The following is a 16,760-nucleotide window of genomic DNA, read 5'->3' as shown; positions in this document are numbered from 1 at the left end:
ACATGGCAAGAAAAATAGTAAATGTGGCCCCAAGACTCATGATTATCACTGATTCTGTCAAAAATTTGAATTATTTAAATAACAATAAAAGAGCAAAATACTTAAGAATGCCACAAGTGGCTGCCTCCTTTGATTTTTGTACGTCTATTTGGTAATTCAATTCTACAATGTAAATAGTTGGCAGCAGCAGTGTTGTGTGCTAAATATCTCATTACAAAATGCTAGAAAACTAGAGAATTACTGACAATTAAGGGTTGGTACACACAAGTGGCCAAAATTACAGTTTACAAAAGAATGATAATTGCTGAAGAAGATAGAATTGATGCATATAATTGGATTTGGTCATTTAACTTTTTTCATGTGTCTGCATTATCTCAAATGGATGCATGCAGTTGCTATATGAATTAACAGGCATCATTTTTTATCCTAGCTTCCCTTTCCACACCTTTGCCCCTAACCTTCAGCCTCTACACTAAGAGTTTTCACTTTCTGTTTGATATCTCTATTCATTTTTCCTTTTCCTTTTTGTACTCTATGATAATATTGGTGACATAGTTAGATGGCAAATTTTCAAATGCAAGACAGTTATAAGTATTTACATTAATGTATATATAATGGAATAATACTTGATTGTATTCAATTACTGACCAGTGGCAAAATCAAATTTCAAAGTGTGGTGTAAGACCAGAGGTTGTATTAACATTCATAATATTGCAATATTTATTCTTTTATGAATATCATCAATTAATCATTGCTTCATTTGTTCTCATCAAGATTATAACTGTTTTTACCATTTATTCCAGAGAACAGACTCATGTTTTCAGGAAGACACATAAATAACTGCCCAGGTGACAAATTTAAAAGGTGTCACAGACACTATATTGCATAGGAGTAACAAAACAAAAATTGTTGGAGAAGGCACAGGTTATTGAGATAAGATAATAATCTTTAAAAAAAATGCTGATCTTCATAGATCATCAGCTACCTTTTTCTACTAAGATGAGTAAGACTCAATGTTAGCAGTGTAGGGGAACCAAAGAAGGCTTCCTTATACTTGCCAATTTGCATAGCTGGTTTCATATACCTGATTAATTCTATCACATTTCTGACAACTACAAAATATTTCTCTATTACATCTAGATGATTTGAAAATTTGGAAAACAATTGAAATTTGAATAGATTAGATAAATTGACTCCATCACCAAGAACCCTTAAATTACGTGTGCGAAGAGCATCATGTTTAAAAATGTTTTCTGCACACCTGAAATCTTGAACTTTTTTCCTGCAAAGTCTTGTTAAAATTTGAACTTTCCTGGAATGAATAAAATTTTAATCCCTTCAAAGTCAACTCTGAATGGGTGGAAAAGAAGCTGCCAAGAAGGAGGAAAGAATGCTGATAGATATAGACAGAGTTGGAGACTGTTGATTTGGCACTTAGGATGGTGTAAGTGAACCAGAGGGATTCATCTCCTGTAAGTGCTTTATTTCAATGTTCGGCATCTTTGCTCCTAAATGAAGGGCATAGCCTCCTCCAAAGTGTTGTTTAAGATGCCATTCTCACGGCTTCTAATCACTAAACCTTAGGTGTTTTCACTCAATTTACTCCAGCACCACCACTGTTCTTCTTCCCTAAAAGTGAAAGAAAATCAACTTTTATGTCAAATATGACTTTGCCATTTCATCCCAGGCTTCCATTAATATCAAAAAGAAATAATTTAAATCAGTCATTAATTTTACTTTAAGACTATGTACCCAAAAATGATGCTAATGATTTCATTTTCTAAGTGTATTATATTTTTGCTGTGCTCATTTTTGTGATTTAAATATAACTGAAACAGTTACCAAGATAGTGAGAGGGCACTCAGAGGAGGAAAGATAAATATTTACATAAATATTTATAATTATAAATTTATAAGCTTATAATTAATAAATTAATATATATTATAAATTATATTATGTATAATATATAAAAATTAATAAATTAATATGCAATATATAAATATGTAATATATTATATATAATATATATTATATATATAATTTATTATATAAATAATTTTATATTTACATATAATTATATATATAATATATTATATTGTAATATATCATATATATAATACTCATTCTATTTGGCAAATCCGGCATAACTGAAACAAGTTACACAGGTAGAAGAAATAAAGATCACTTGAGATTTACCCTAAAAAAAGTCAAAATATGTGCATATTCAACAGGAAGAGATGCAACAAGTTAGGACTGAAAAGCTCTCAGTATATGATTTTCTTGGGCATCCTAAATTGGGCAACATTGATAGAGATTATGTTCACAAGCTAGAAAAGACTTTCTTCACACCACTTATAAAAGCATATAGTTAAACCACTATTTTGCCACAGATTTACCAAAACAAAAAAAATGTTTAAAATGAGAAAAATAAATATCTTCGATTAGTGGAATTGAATCATAATGAAAAAATACATAACTAAATGTAGCTTGAATAAGTGGAAACTGAGGAAGGCTATGACTTAGTCAATAATTTTTTGAAAGGAACACAGAAGTGAAGCAATTGAGTAGGGAATACTCAACACTGCATATTAAGAGGTATTTTCTAACACTGATGTTTGTTGGTCTCTGGAAAAATCACCCTTTCAAAGGAAATGGTGGAAATCCTTTTTCTTACTTCATTTGAACTGGATTGGATCAAGCTTTCCCTCTGGGATATAGTTCTATTTGGACAGACCATTGGTAGATGATTCTCATAAATTGTTTTTACTCCTGATTTCTTTGAACCAGAAATTCTAGGGCATCTGGTCATGGATTCTAAAAATAATTTCCCCTTCAATATGTTAACTCATTTATCTATTCTCTCATCTCTATGATCTACTTTTGAAAGCAATATAAAAGAAATGTAGTACTATTTCATTATTTTTTCGGAGTGAAATAAACCAAATAAATAAAGGAATTTCAAAAAAGTGCATTTTTGGTTTGACATATTCTTGGAATAAAAATTTACACCTATTAAATAAGAACTAGAGATTTGACTATTGTTAGGAAAATATTTATCATAAATATAATTTTAAAGTGACGTAGAATTTAGTTCTAGCTACAAAATTATCTATCGAACTAATCACTCAGAAAGGCCTCCATCCAAATGTTGTTATTATTACATAATATTTGTGGTAAAACCTAAAATTTTATTGTACATGCTTAATAAAAATACTTACTGTTTATATAATTTTATTTATAACTAATAGAAGCATAATATATAAAATATTCACAGCTTCTATAAGTATTATGCATTATTTTTATAATAGTGATAAAAAATTTTGGCATTTAATAAGCTAAGATGCTATCAATGTACTAGTTACAATAAGCTATAAGTTATTTCCTTGGGCTTTATCAAATTACATAACTTTTCTACATAAATAATAAGAAACTTTCAGAGACACAAAAAAGAAATTTTGTTGGTTTTGGAACAGCTTACAAATTCTGTGTGTTGAAATAAAAATAGCAAGTAGTATTCCCACATTTGCCCTTCAACCTAAATTCCAGTGCTATGGTGTGTGAGAAAAGGAGATTTCTCAAATATAAGAAATACGAGAAATTCTCAGGTAAGACAAGTCATTTTGACGAGGTCAGCATTACCAAAACAAGTTAGGATTCCAAATGAAGGATCACATCTTATAACCAAAAAATAATTGACCAAGATTTAACATCTATCTGTGTTGCTGGTAGAGAAATTGTCTGGAAAGCCACTGTTCATGTCTTCTTGTTGACCATCCTGAACCGAGAACATTTGATCACTCTAGGCAAAGAGTAGGCTTGCTGACATAAAATGTTTTCATTATACCTGAACACAATGACGCTTTGCCTCCTTTTTAAAATGAAATGCTCAGTAATGTAGGGGGCTTCTAATCTGTTTACCAGCTGTACTGATGAACTGGATTTATTTAACTGGTATCATCAAACTGACCTACATTACAACAACAGATAATGTTTTAATGAACAAAAGCATCATCTTTCTGAGGCTTTGCTTTACTATGAAAAGAGAAATTTATGTTCAAAGATTCTACTTTCGCCTACTCTTTATATGTAAATATGTCAGAGATATATTAAAGTAGCATTCAATATAGACTACTATTTTTAAAACAAAGTTGTCATTTGACTCCTGGTGAATTGCTCATAAATTCAGGACTGAATAAAGAGATCAGATTACATTAAATGCATTTTGGTATCTATAACTTTCTGCAATGAATTAAAACTGGCTGATCGTGTCTCCAGTGCATTTCATTTTCCGTTGATTCATGTACTGTAATATAACCTTCAAAATTCCCTTATGCCAACAAACTCACTCAGATATGCTGAGTGCAAGAGGAGATTAAAGTGGCTATAAGATTGAAAACTGTATGAAGGCATCAGATAATGCAGTAGAGGGATAATGAAAGTGTAAACAAAGCGGGTAAATATAGAAATTACTGTTCATATAATCCACTGTTGAATTCAATGGAGAGTTTAGCTCCCTGCCAAATATATATTAATACCAAACAAATTGGAAAGATCAATACACCAAGCCTGTTTCATTCTTATTAAAGTATTTTTCTCTTTGAGACTAAGCATAAGTAAGACATGTCATTCTCCTTTGGAAAAGGTAATAATTCCCCCAATAGGAATTTAGCATTCAGGTATGCTCAGATTCCCAGCTCTGATAAACTCACATCGGATGCTTTTCTTCCACTCTTTAAAACTGAAGTTACTTACAAAAATAATCTTTTATATTTTCTCGAGCACAAGCTTTTTGTGTCTGCATTGTGAAAGTCAATCCATCCTTTAAAGGCTGTTTAAGCTGGCAAAAAAAAAAAGGATTATAACTGAGCTAGGAGACTCTATTGTTTCAGGAGTAGCAAGAGCTATGGATGAATGCTTTCAGCAGAAGTTAAAAGAGATAATGAGTCTTTAATGATACAAAATCAGAGCCTCGTGTGCCTAGTGAAGCCTGACACAGGCTCCAGCTTGTAGCTAGTAAGGGAAGCTCATCCGCTATCTGTTTTGTAGGCCAAAAATACCCACACAGTGCTTCCTTGGAAAATTGTATATCCCTTAAGATAGGATCAGCGGTGTTTGTCTGTTAGATTAAACTGTTCTCAGATGCAAATCAAAATAGAACAATAAGCCTATATTCTATTCCTCTCCATACCTCTCTTTAAAAGTTTACAGTAAATACATCTCCACCTTCAATGAAGAAGCTTCTGTTTTATTCCAGACTTTTTCAAGAGCAACTTCCTTTTATTTCTCTTCCTCTTCATCAAAACTACAAGTAAGAAATTCCAGAGTCACCTGCTTGGGCAAACCCTCTTCTATGCTGACCAGATGGTAGATTATTTGGCTCAACTGAGAGAGATTTTTGTCCATCAAGTATTAGGAAATAGGTTTGGATGTCAGCTGTGTAAATGTTAAGTCCCAGCCAGAAACTTCTGGGGAGTAGTGAGGGAAAAACCTCCTCCTTCGTGAACGCAAGCCAGGCTCCTTGATGTTAAATCAGATTTGCTTCTGAAAGGATTGGCATGTCTGATATGGTTAGGAAGCTTCAGTTGTGCTGATTATAAATTAAAATTAAGAAAAACAGATTGATCTGGAAAATAAGAAACATAAGGGCACATTGCTGCACTCTACTCTTTGCAATGATGCTTTAAAAGTGATGGATATGGGAATTATTTATTGTTGGAATTCTAACTAGGTTATTGCATAAGATTTGCTTGCTATCATCATTGTATTAAGATGCCAAAATCAGTTACAGAAATGAAGAAAGAAAAACATCAACATAACTTGACTTGGTGTATATAAGTATGCATGCATTTTTCTTTCATTTAAAAAATGAAAATGTTCATGGGCATGAGTGAATCAGGTAGCTAGGGGAAAGCTGGGATTATGAAGGCAAATAGTCCATCATTTAGTAAAAGGACTGAAATTATTCTGCTGGTTTCTTTTTAGGAGAGACATTCACTTTAGTTTTTCCTCCTTTCTCATTCATTTCCCCCATTCACATTTCTAGTCATTCACCTCCTGCACACATTGGTGCAGGAGAGAAATGATCATTAAATTTAAAATACAGAAAAGCGATCTGTAGCATCTCTCTCTCAGATCAGTTGTGTCCGGCTCTCTGATTCCCCTGGACTATAGCCCAGCACTTTTCTCTCTCCATGGAATTTTCCAGGCAAAAATACTAGAATGGGTTGCCGTTTCCTCCTCCAGGGGATCTTCCTGACCCAGGGATTGAACCCGCATCTCTCATGTCTCCTGCATTGGCAGGTGGATTCTCTACCACTGAGTCACCAGGGAAGCCCATATTTAGAAAAATTAAAATGTACAAAGGGAGGGAGGAAAAGACAAGTGTGTGTTTTTTTTTTAACTCCAAGTTATTATTTCAAGTCATGTTATTATTGAGGCACAAACGAGCAATAATTGTTGATAATGTGGGCATATTTTTAAGGATTGATTAATTTTAACTTTATGATAATGAGGTTTCTCATCTATTACCTGGCACAAGTGCCAAATATGACTGTAAATAGATGAATGTATTTTTAGAAAATCTATCCTATCATTACCAAATAATTGGAGTTTCTTCCTTATAGAAAACTGTTAAATAGGAAAATTGTTATAATTATGCCCATCATGCCAGCTTATAATATTTCCAGGAATACAGAAAATACCAAGTGATGACATAAAAATTCTGTGTCCAGAAAGAGCCATCACTTGTTTTTCCCCACCCCCTTCTTGAGATTCTCTCAAGAACACTGGACAATATATAAGACCTTGTGAACTGTTTCCTTTTATCAGTAAGCAGGGCATATTGAGTGCTGCACTCAATATGCCAGTAAATTTGAAAAACTCAGCAGTGGCCACAGGACTGGAAAAAAGGACAGTTTTCATTCCAATCCCAAAGAAGGACAATACCAAAGAATGAAGCAAGTTTGAACCAAAGAATGTTCAAACCACTGCACAGTTGCACTCATTTCATACTCTAGCAAAGTAATGCTCAAAATTCTCCAAGCTAGGCTTCAACAGTATGTGAACTGATGACTTTCAGATGTACAAGCTGGGTTTAGAAAAGGCAGGGGAACCAGCGAGCAAATTGCCAACCTCCATTGGATCATAGAGAGAGCAATGGGATTTCAGAAAAATATCTACTTCTGCTTCACTGACTTCACTAAAGCCTTTGACTGTGTGGCTCACAGCAAACTGTGGAAAGTTCTTAAAGAGATGGGGATACCAGACCATCTTACCTATCTCCTGAGAAACCTATATGTGGGTGAAGAAGCAACAGTTAGAACCAGACTTGGAAAAACTGGTTCAAAAGTGGGAAAGGAATATGTCAAGGCTATATATTGTCACCCTGCTTATTCAACTTATATACAGAATACATCATAAAAATGCTTGGCTGGATGAATGACAACCTGGAATCAAGATTGCTGGAAGAAATATCAACTGCCTCAGATATCCAGATGATACCCCTCTAATGACAGAAAGTGAAGAGGAACTAAAGAGCCTCTTGATGAGTGTGAAAAAGGAGAGTGAAAAATCTGGCTTAAAACTCCTCAACGTTTAAATAAAGATTATGGCATCTGGTCACATCACTTCATGAAAGAAGGGGAAAAGGTAAAAACAGTGACAGGTTTTAGCTTCCTGGGCTCCAAAATCACTGTGAACCATGACTGCAGCCATGAAATTACAAGATGCTTTCTCCTTGGAAGGAAAGTTATGACAAACCTAGACAGTATATTAAAAAGCAGAGAAAACCACTACAACACTGTAATTAGCCTCCAATTAATAAAAATAAATGAAAAAATAAATAAATAAAAAGCAGAGATATCACTTTGCTGACAAAGGTCCATATAGTTAAAACTATGGTTTTTCCAGCAGTCATATACAGATGTGAGAGCTGGACCATAAAGAAGGCTGAACACTGAAGAACTGATGCTTTCAAACTGTGGTGCTGGAGAAAACTCTTGAGAGTCCCTTGGACTGCAAGATCAAATTAGTCAGTCCTAAAGGAAAAGAAACCCAAATTTTCATTGGAAGAACTGATGCTGAAATTGAAGCTCCCATACTTTGGCCACCTAATGTGAAGCACCAACTCATTGGAAAAAGACCCTGATGCTGGGAAATATTGAAGGCAAAATGATAAAGGGTGGCAGAGGATGAGATGATCAGATAGCATCACCAACTCAATGGACAAGAATTTGAGCAAACTCTGGGAGACAGTGAAGGACAGAGGAGCCTGACATTCTACAGTTCTTTGGGTTGCATAGAGTCAGACATGACTTAGTGAATGAACAACAACAACAAATACAGCATGTGAACAAAGCAGACAAAAATCCATGCCTTACATCTAGATGAGATGCTGAAATCACAGCAGTTAGTAAAATAAGAGAGATCCTTGCTCTATATCTGGAAGAGATAAAAACTCTAATTGGAAAAGATACATACATACCATTGTTCACAGCAGCACTATTCACAATAGTCAAGACATAGAAGCAACCTAAGGGTTCACTGACAGGTGAATGGATAAAGAAGAGGTGATATATTTATACAATGGAATATTGCTCGGCCACAAAAATGAAATAATGCCATTTTCAGCAACATGGATGGACCCAGAGATTATCACACTAAGAGATGTAAGTCAGAGAAAGACAAATATAATATGACATCACTTATATGTGGAATCTCAAAAAAAAATGATACAAATGAACTTATTTACAAAATACAAACTCATAAAAAACAAATTTATGTTACCAAAGGGAAGGGGATTAAATTAGGAATTTGGGGTTAACAGATTATATACTACTATACAGAAAATAAACAAGGACCTGCCTTCCCTGGTAGCTCAGCTAGTAAAGAATCCACCTACAAGGCAGGAGATCCCAGTTTGATTTCTGGGTCAGGAAGCTCCCTTGGAGAAGGGATGGGCTACCCACTCCAGTATTCTTGGGCTTCCCTGGTGGCTCAGTCAGTAAAGAATCTGCCTGCAATGTGGGTTCAATGTCTGGGTTGGGAAGATCCCCTGGAGGACGGCATAGCGACCCACTCCAGTATTCTTGCCTGGAGAATCCCCTTGGACAGAAGACACGACTCAGCAAATAAGCACAGGACTGTATAGCACAGAGAATAATATTCAATACCTTGTAACACTTTATAATGGAAAATAATCTGATAATGTGTGTATGTGTATAACTGAATCACTTTGCTGTACACCTGAAAATTTTTTAATCAACTATACTTAAATAAATAAATAAACGAGATCCATGCCGTATGGCACTTAAAGTCTAATGGAGATGATAGCCAACAAGCAAGTAAATGTATATGTATATATATACAAAAAGCAGATAGAGTATGAACGTGTGAAAAAAGGATGGTGTGATAGAAGCATGGTAGAAGCTTATGTCTAAAATAAGGAGACTAGTGTCTCCACTGAAGCAAATTATTTGAAACTGATTATTTTTGCTTTATTCTCTGATCATTGAATTTGATATCCAACCATTTTACTGTTTGTGAGATGAATAAATCTCACAGTACTCCTGTTTTCTTTCCTGTTTAGTTGACATTTTTAAAAGCTTAAATGTGAACTTTTACTAAGAATCTAATTCTTTCCATCTCTCAGGATCAATTGCCAAATAAATAAACATTATTTTCTATCATTCAATACTTTCATTTAACAGTAATAATAAATTTTCAGGTAGATAAAGTAAAAGAGTTTGTCTGTGTTTAATCAGAATTTTAATCTAATCAATACCCAAAAATGAATTATATATGTATCTTAGTTCAGTTCAGTTGCTCAGTCATGTCCAACTCTTTGCAACCCCATGAACTGCAGCACACCAGGCTTCCTTGTCCTTCACCATCTCCCGGAGTTTGTTCAAATTCATGTCCATTGAGTGGGTGATGCCATCCAACTATCTCATCCTCTATCATCCCCTTCCTCTCTTGCCTTCAATCTTTCCCAGCATCAGGGTCTTTTCTAAAGAGTCTGTTCTTCGCTTCAGGTGACCAAAGAATTGGAGCTTTAGCCTCAGTCCTTCCAATGAATATTCAGGGTTGCTGTCCTTTAGGATTGACTGGTTTGATCTCCTTGCAGTCCAAGGGACTCTCAAGAGTCTTCTCCAACATCACAGTTGAAAAGCATCAATTCTTTGGTGCTCAGCTTTATTTATGGTCCAACTCTCACATCCATACATGACTAGTGGAAAAACAATATATACATATATAAATATATATATACATTCATATGTATATATGTATATATCTATTTCTGCTTTATTAACTATGCCAAAGCCTTTGACCATGTGGATCACAATAAACTGTGGAAAATTCTGAAAGAGATGAGAATACCAGACCACCTGACCTGCCTCTTGAGAAGAAACCTGTATGCAGGTCAGGAAGCAACAGTTACAACTGGACACGGAACAACAGACTGGTTCCAAATAGGAAAAGGAGTACGTCAAGGCTGTATATTGTCACCCTGCTTATTTAACTTATATGCAGAGTACATCATGAGAAATGCTGGGCTGGAGGAAGCACAAGCTGGAATCAAGATTGCCAGCAGAAATATCAACCTCAGATATCCAGATGACACCACCCTTGTGGCGGAAAGTGAAGAAGAACTACAGAGCCTCTTGATGAAAGTGAAAGAGGAGAGTGAAAATGTCTTAAAGCTCAACATTCAGAAAACTAAGATCATGGCATCCAGTCCCGTTACTTCCTGGCAAATAGATGGGGAAACAGTGGAAACAGTGGCTGACTTTATTTTTCTGGGCTCCAAAATCACTGCAGGTGGTGACTGCAGCCAGGAAATTAAAAGACGCTTACTCCTTGGAAGGAAAGTTATGACCAACCTAGACAGCATGTTAAAAAGCAGAGACATTACTTGGCCAACAAAGGTCCGTCTAGTTTTTTCAGTAGTCATATACAGATGTGAGAGTTGGACTATAAAGAAAGCTGAGTGCTGAAGAATTGATGCTTTTGGACTGTGGTGTTGGAGAAGACTCTTGAGAGTCCCTTGGACTGCAAGGAGATGCAACCAATCCATCCTAAAGGAGATCAGTCCTGGGTGTTCATTGGAAGGACTGATGTTGAAGCTGAAACTCCAATACTTTGGCCACCTGATGCGGAGAGCTGACTCATTTGAAAAGACCCTGATGCTGGAAAAGATTGAGGGCATGAGGAGAAGGGAATGATAGAGGATGAGATGGTTGGATGGCATCACCGACTCAGTGGACATGGGTTTGGGTGGACTCCGGGAGTTGGTGATGTACAGGGAGGCTTGGCATGCTGCGGTTCATGGAGTCGCTAAGAGTCGGACATGACTGAATGACTGAACTGAACTGAATATATCCGTATATATGTGTATTTTACATATATATATATATATGTTTGTGTATATATATATAAAACAGAATGCAAACAATTTAATTCTCTTGCACAAATATAAATACATGTAGTTGCCAAGTACATGTCTGATACTTTATTCTGCTCTATGAAAAAGATGAAAATGAACATTCAGCTCTTATCTTTGAAGTCTGTGATACACTGTAGCATTAAGGAAGGAAATGGCAGTCATAGCAGCTTTACAAAGGCCTTGGCAGCAAGAGCACTTGACTTTAAGTACCCATTCTGATACCTATTATTTATGTGACTTCTCTTTTGCTGCTAGGTGTGTCAATTTTAAAGACTTTGACCTAGGGATCCAGGCTAGGTAGGCCAGTAAATGAAGTCATAAGAATCATCATGGCTCAGGAGATTAGGGAAGAGGTGAGAGATTGGTAGTTCTCATAACAATAAAGAGCAATTTCAATGAGAAACAGGGATAAATGGAGATTAACAAAAAAGTAAACAAATATTAACATTTATTTTTCACTTCTTAGTCTTCACAAATCAATATTTGCATCTGTCTGAATGGATTATTTTTAAAATCAAACTGAAAATATGGTATGAATTCACTGAAGTTTTCATTAAAGGATTCTCCTCTTAAATCTTAATGTCCATGTTTTTCATCTCTTAACTTCAGCTGATTATCAGCCAAAGAGTATATGCTTCATACCTTACTAGAGAAACAGTACAAGACATAGCAATATTTATCATTCTTTGGCATTTCGTTGCTTTGAATTGTACTTCATTAGACATCCTAATCCACATTTTATAGTTGATATCTTTGAACTAAATATTCCATTATAATGAAAATGTCTTATGCAGACTTTCCAAAGAGCACCCATATTAAAACTGGACCAAAGACAAACTTTTGATATACTCTAGTATCCTGAGAGCATCTATTATATTAATAAGATAGCCATTTCCAATGAAAACATCTGCCTTGCCAGAGAGCACTTAATAACACCGATAAAGATTATGTGAGAAGTGCCCTAGCTTTATATCTCAAGAAAGGAATTTACATGGACCAGATATAACGTTTTAGCTATCCTTGGACACATTTTCTTCCTTAATATTTAAAATTAGCACACAATTTCCATACTCAATATTTATTATCTATTTCATTTTCAAAATATATATAAGTTCTGTCAAGTGTTTTTGGAAATTTTTTTTGTGGTATAGTTCATCATAATCTTAAGTAGCTTTCTATTTGTTTTATCCTTGTTCTTTTGGCTTTATTGAATATCTTCTTTGTTCAACTCCTTTCATCATATTACAATGGTTATGGATGATACCTGACATAGACTAATAATGTGAAGATAATTACTTATATTATCTTTGGACTCTTTTAGTGGCAAGCAAGCAACAGAAACCCACCCAGGTCAAGCTACAGCAAAAAAGCAGAAACGTCACCAAATCAAGGGGAGGACAAGGATATATCACTACAGTCTAGCTCCATCTGCTGCCTCTCCTTTCCTCTATGCATCAGTTTTAATCTCTCTTATCACAGATCAATTACTTCCATTTACCCAGGTACATGCCAGTTGACAGTTTCCATGGTTAATCTCACAGCTTGGATAGTACCAGTTTGAAAATCCCTGGGGAAGGACTCCAATTGCCCTAATTTGTGTTCTATGCCACCTCTCAGAGCAGCTGTTCTCAATAGGAGTTATGCATTTCCTGAAGAGGGGTTTTGGAAATTTGTGGGGGTTTTTTTTTGGTTACCTCAACAATTGGGAGATGCTATTGGTATTTGGTAGGCAGACACCAGAGATAATGGATGCTCTACAATACACAGAAAAATCCTACAATGTGAAATGTTGCAGTAATGGTTTGCCTGAGTCTCCTCGCTATCACTTGTTTTTTCCTGTAAAAACAACAACAAGAACTATGTGTGAGTGTGGGGGGTGGGGAATGTGTGTTTCTATGTATCAGTGTGAATAATACACATACACATCATAAATATGAATATCAACACATACATTTATCAAGATTGCCTACTGTTCTAATTAAACTGCTTTCTTACTCATACTATGAAGGTCGTAAAATTGGCTGGATGCCCTGAAATACAGTTTACAGTGTAATGTAAGTTATCATGTTCTGTTCTGTCCTTATTTACCAAGAAATCCCTCCAAATGAAATTGACAAAATGGGCTCTGCTATTTCTTGTGAAGCTGTCTTCTTGTCAATAAAGTTTACACATTTAAATGAATAGTACCCTGTATAATTTTCAGATTATATTACACATTTGCAGCTGGAACAGATACTAAAAACTGCCATAAAGTGTGCTCACTTTCTATGCATGACAGCTGCTTTAACAACCTTGATATCCTACACATTTCCATGTTTTCTTGCTTAAATGCACAATTTTTGAGAATTTTTATTTTGGGTGTAGGCAATGCTTCTTTTTGGATTGAGGTTGGGACAGTAATTATCAGCAATTTTGGCAAAAATATATATAGCATTATGTTTTGTTGTGGCTCGCTGAGTATACAGATTTAATGTTACATTGTTATAAGTGATCAAGTATGAAAGATAGCACAAAAATGAAAACAATTCTAAAAATGCCATACATACTTGATAATGTCTATAAAACTTCACAAAATGAGGTTAACGACCTAAAAGGTGTTAGAAAGCTAAGGTTCATGTCTTTTCTATGGCACTAAATTAACTATATAATCATGGCTAAGTTAATCATCTTATACCTTTTCTGTGAGTTGAAAAAATAGAAATAATGAACCCTACTCAATGGAATTCTTTTGAAAATTAAATGTGATGATATATAAGAACAAACCCAGTGCACTGTAATTAGTTGTCCAGTTTGATGGATTTAAATCTCCATCTAATAAAACCTTTATGTTATGTGTTGCTAAGAACATAGTTATGAGCCCTCAAGTGAGTGAGCTGTGACATTCATCAGAAGCAGTCATTGAAGGCCATTTTCAAACCTGAAGTCCTGAGATGACTTCAGGAGACTGAAGATTACCACAAAATTTGCCCAGGAAATCACTCTGTCGTCAGTGGTTCTGAGGCATTTTCTCATGTTTCATTCCAATCATTGAGAAACTTGAGGAGAAAAGATTAGCTAATTGATAATAATGATAATCATATTTTTACTGCTGCTGTAATTTGAGTACTCCTGAATTCTCCAGCACTCTGAGTTCATCCTTTTGTTTGGTATCCAAAGAAATTAGGTCATGTCCACATCAGTATAACTGTAAGAAGTCAAGTCTCCTTAACAATATTTCTGCCTTTCCCCAGGGGAGAAACTTTATATCATTACTCAAACTAAACGTCTGCTTCTAGTTTTCTCTTTGAAAACCTCTAGTTGTGTCATTTCTGCCTGTTGATGCTCCTGTGGTCTCTAACCCCAAATCAAGTATTTACTTGGCCATACAATGAAAATGAAGGTTGAACTTTCATTCATTCACAATTCATGCATTAAAAATAAAAAATGTTGCCCAGGACTCAGCTGGTGCAAAGGAAATGACAATGAACAGAACAGGCAGCCCCGATCTTCTGGAGTTTTATATTCAAAAGGGAAAGACAGTTATTAAGCAAGGAATTACATGATAAACAAATTTATTTTAGTTTAGATACTTCCAAAATATATACACACATTTCTGTGAGAGTATATAGGAGGGAGACTCACTCTAAAGACTAGAGAAGAGCTCTCTGAAAAACTGGCCAAGTGAAAGTTTAAGTAAGAGCTGAAATTACCCAGGCAAAAGAGAAGCATTATAGTCATAGATAACTGCACATATGAAGGTAATGAATTAGGAAAAAACATTCAAGAAACTTAAGAAGGCCAGTGTGCATGTAGTTATTGAATGAGGGGAACAGTGACATAAAATGAGGCTATAGCAGAAGGCAGGACCAAGCCAAGAAATAACGTTCTGGTCTGTGTCTTAAAAAAAATGACAAGCAATTTGTGACTGGTTAGGTTGGAGTGTAATGATCTAAAAATCCTAATCCCTCAGTATTTATAAGACAACCACAATGCTAAGCACAAATTTAATGGTACATACCCATTTGGAAAAAACATCTTTCAGATTTAGCCATCAAACATTTGATAGTCTTCTGAATGGCTGCACAGAATCAAGGCATTCTTGCTCTTTCAGGGAAATGTCATATATGACAGGCTTAGTTTGTTATACGTGATCATATAGAAATGCCATATATGACAGGAAACAGCTTAGTTTCCTGTTGATAGAGAAACCTCTTGAAAAGGAAGATTATAGACATTGAGGAAGTGAAACAACAGTCTAAAAACTGTTATGAATTATTTCAGTGGATCCAAGAGGAATTTCTGATTTCAGTTCTGACATGGTAAAAGCTTAGAAGTCTTTATTCCACATCTTTACAACCAGGAAAAAACACTAAACAAAAACTTGACAAGTGAGTTGGGAGTTGATGATGGACCAGGAAACCTGGTATGCTACAGTCCATGGGGTTGCGAAGAGTTGGACATGACTGAGCAACTGAACTGAACTGAGACAAATGAAAATCAGTGATGTTTCTCAGATGCATCAGACAACTGAGGTCTTGGGACCAACAGTGACACCAAAACCTGGAGGCATATCCAGCAATTGTAACTGAGATCTGCTTAGCTAGAACTAAAGCTGCTTGTGCCATGAACAGATAGGAACATGCAAATAGTCATTTTGACAAATGGCTGGGGGTCAAGTTTCAGACTTATGTGGAAGTAAGAAACTTCCCAGGGGCCACAGTTTTACAGGAGCTCCCATATTTTTGCTGGCTTTATCTCCAAGAACCCTACCAGGTCTTCATGGTAAAGATCTGAAAAAGGTTCCCTCTTGGCTCTGGCAGGGAGGGTGGAGTAATCTTTGTGGAATATACCCAGAGCCTTCTCTTTAAGCCTTCTCCATAACAAAGGCCTACTTTCCAAACAGAAGACTTTGCTGAAAACTTATGTCCTTCCGTGAGGATGAAAAGTCCCCCCACTCCAGTCTTCTCTAGCCTTCCTGTTTCACCTAAGTTATGGGGGAAACTCTGGACAACAGTTAGGTCTTTGGGAAAATAGATTTGGGATACTGAAGCCAGGGAAAAGAGTCGGATGCAGGGTATAAAACTAAACCACTAGAGAAACACTTGTGAAGGTCATAGGCTTGGGACACAGGTCTACTAAAAGACTAAGAGATAATTAGAGTAATATAGAATACTCCCTCTCGCCCCAAATTTACAAACACAGCAATAAAATAACCACAATAAAAGCTGAAAAAGCTGCAAGACACATACTCTCTCTGAGGAGGAGTAATTAGGGAAGCCCTAAGTCAAAAGGGAAGACATCAAAAAGGACATAAAAGGAATCTGAAGCATCTGGCATGC

This window comes from Dama dama, chromosome 12 (genome assembly GCF_033118175.1).
Source record: "Dama dama isolate Ldn47 chromosome 12, ASM3311817v1, whole genome shotgun sequence".
Taxonomy (NCBI): domain Eukaryota; kingdom Metazoa; phylum Chordata; class Mammalia; order Artiodactyla; family Cervidae; genus Dama; species Dama dama.
The sequence above is the reverse complement of the archived record's forward strand: the minus strand, read 5'-3'. Positions refer to the sequence as shown.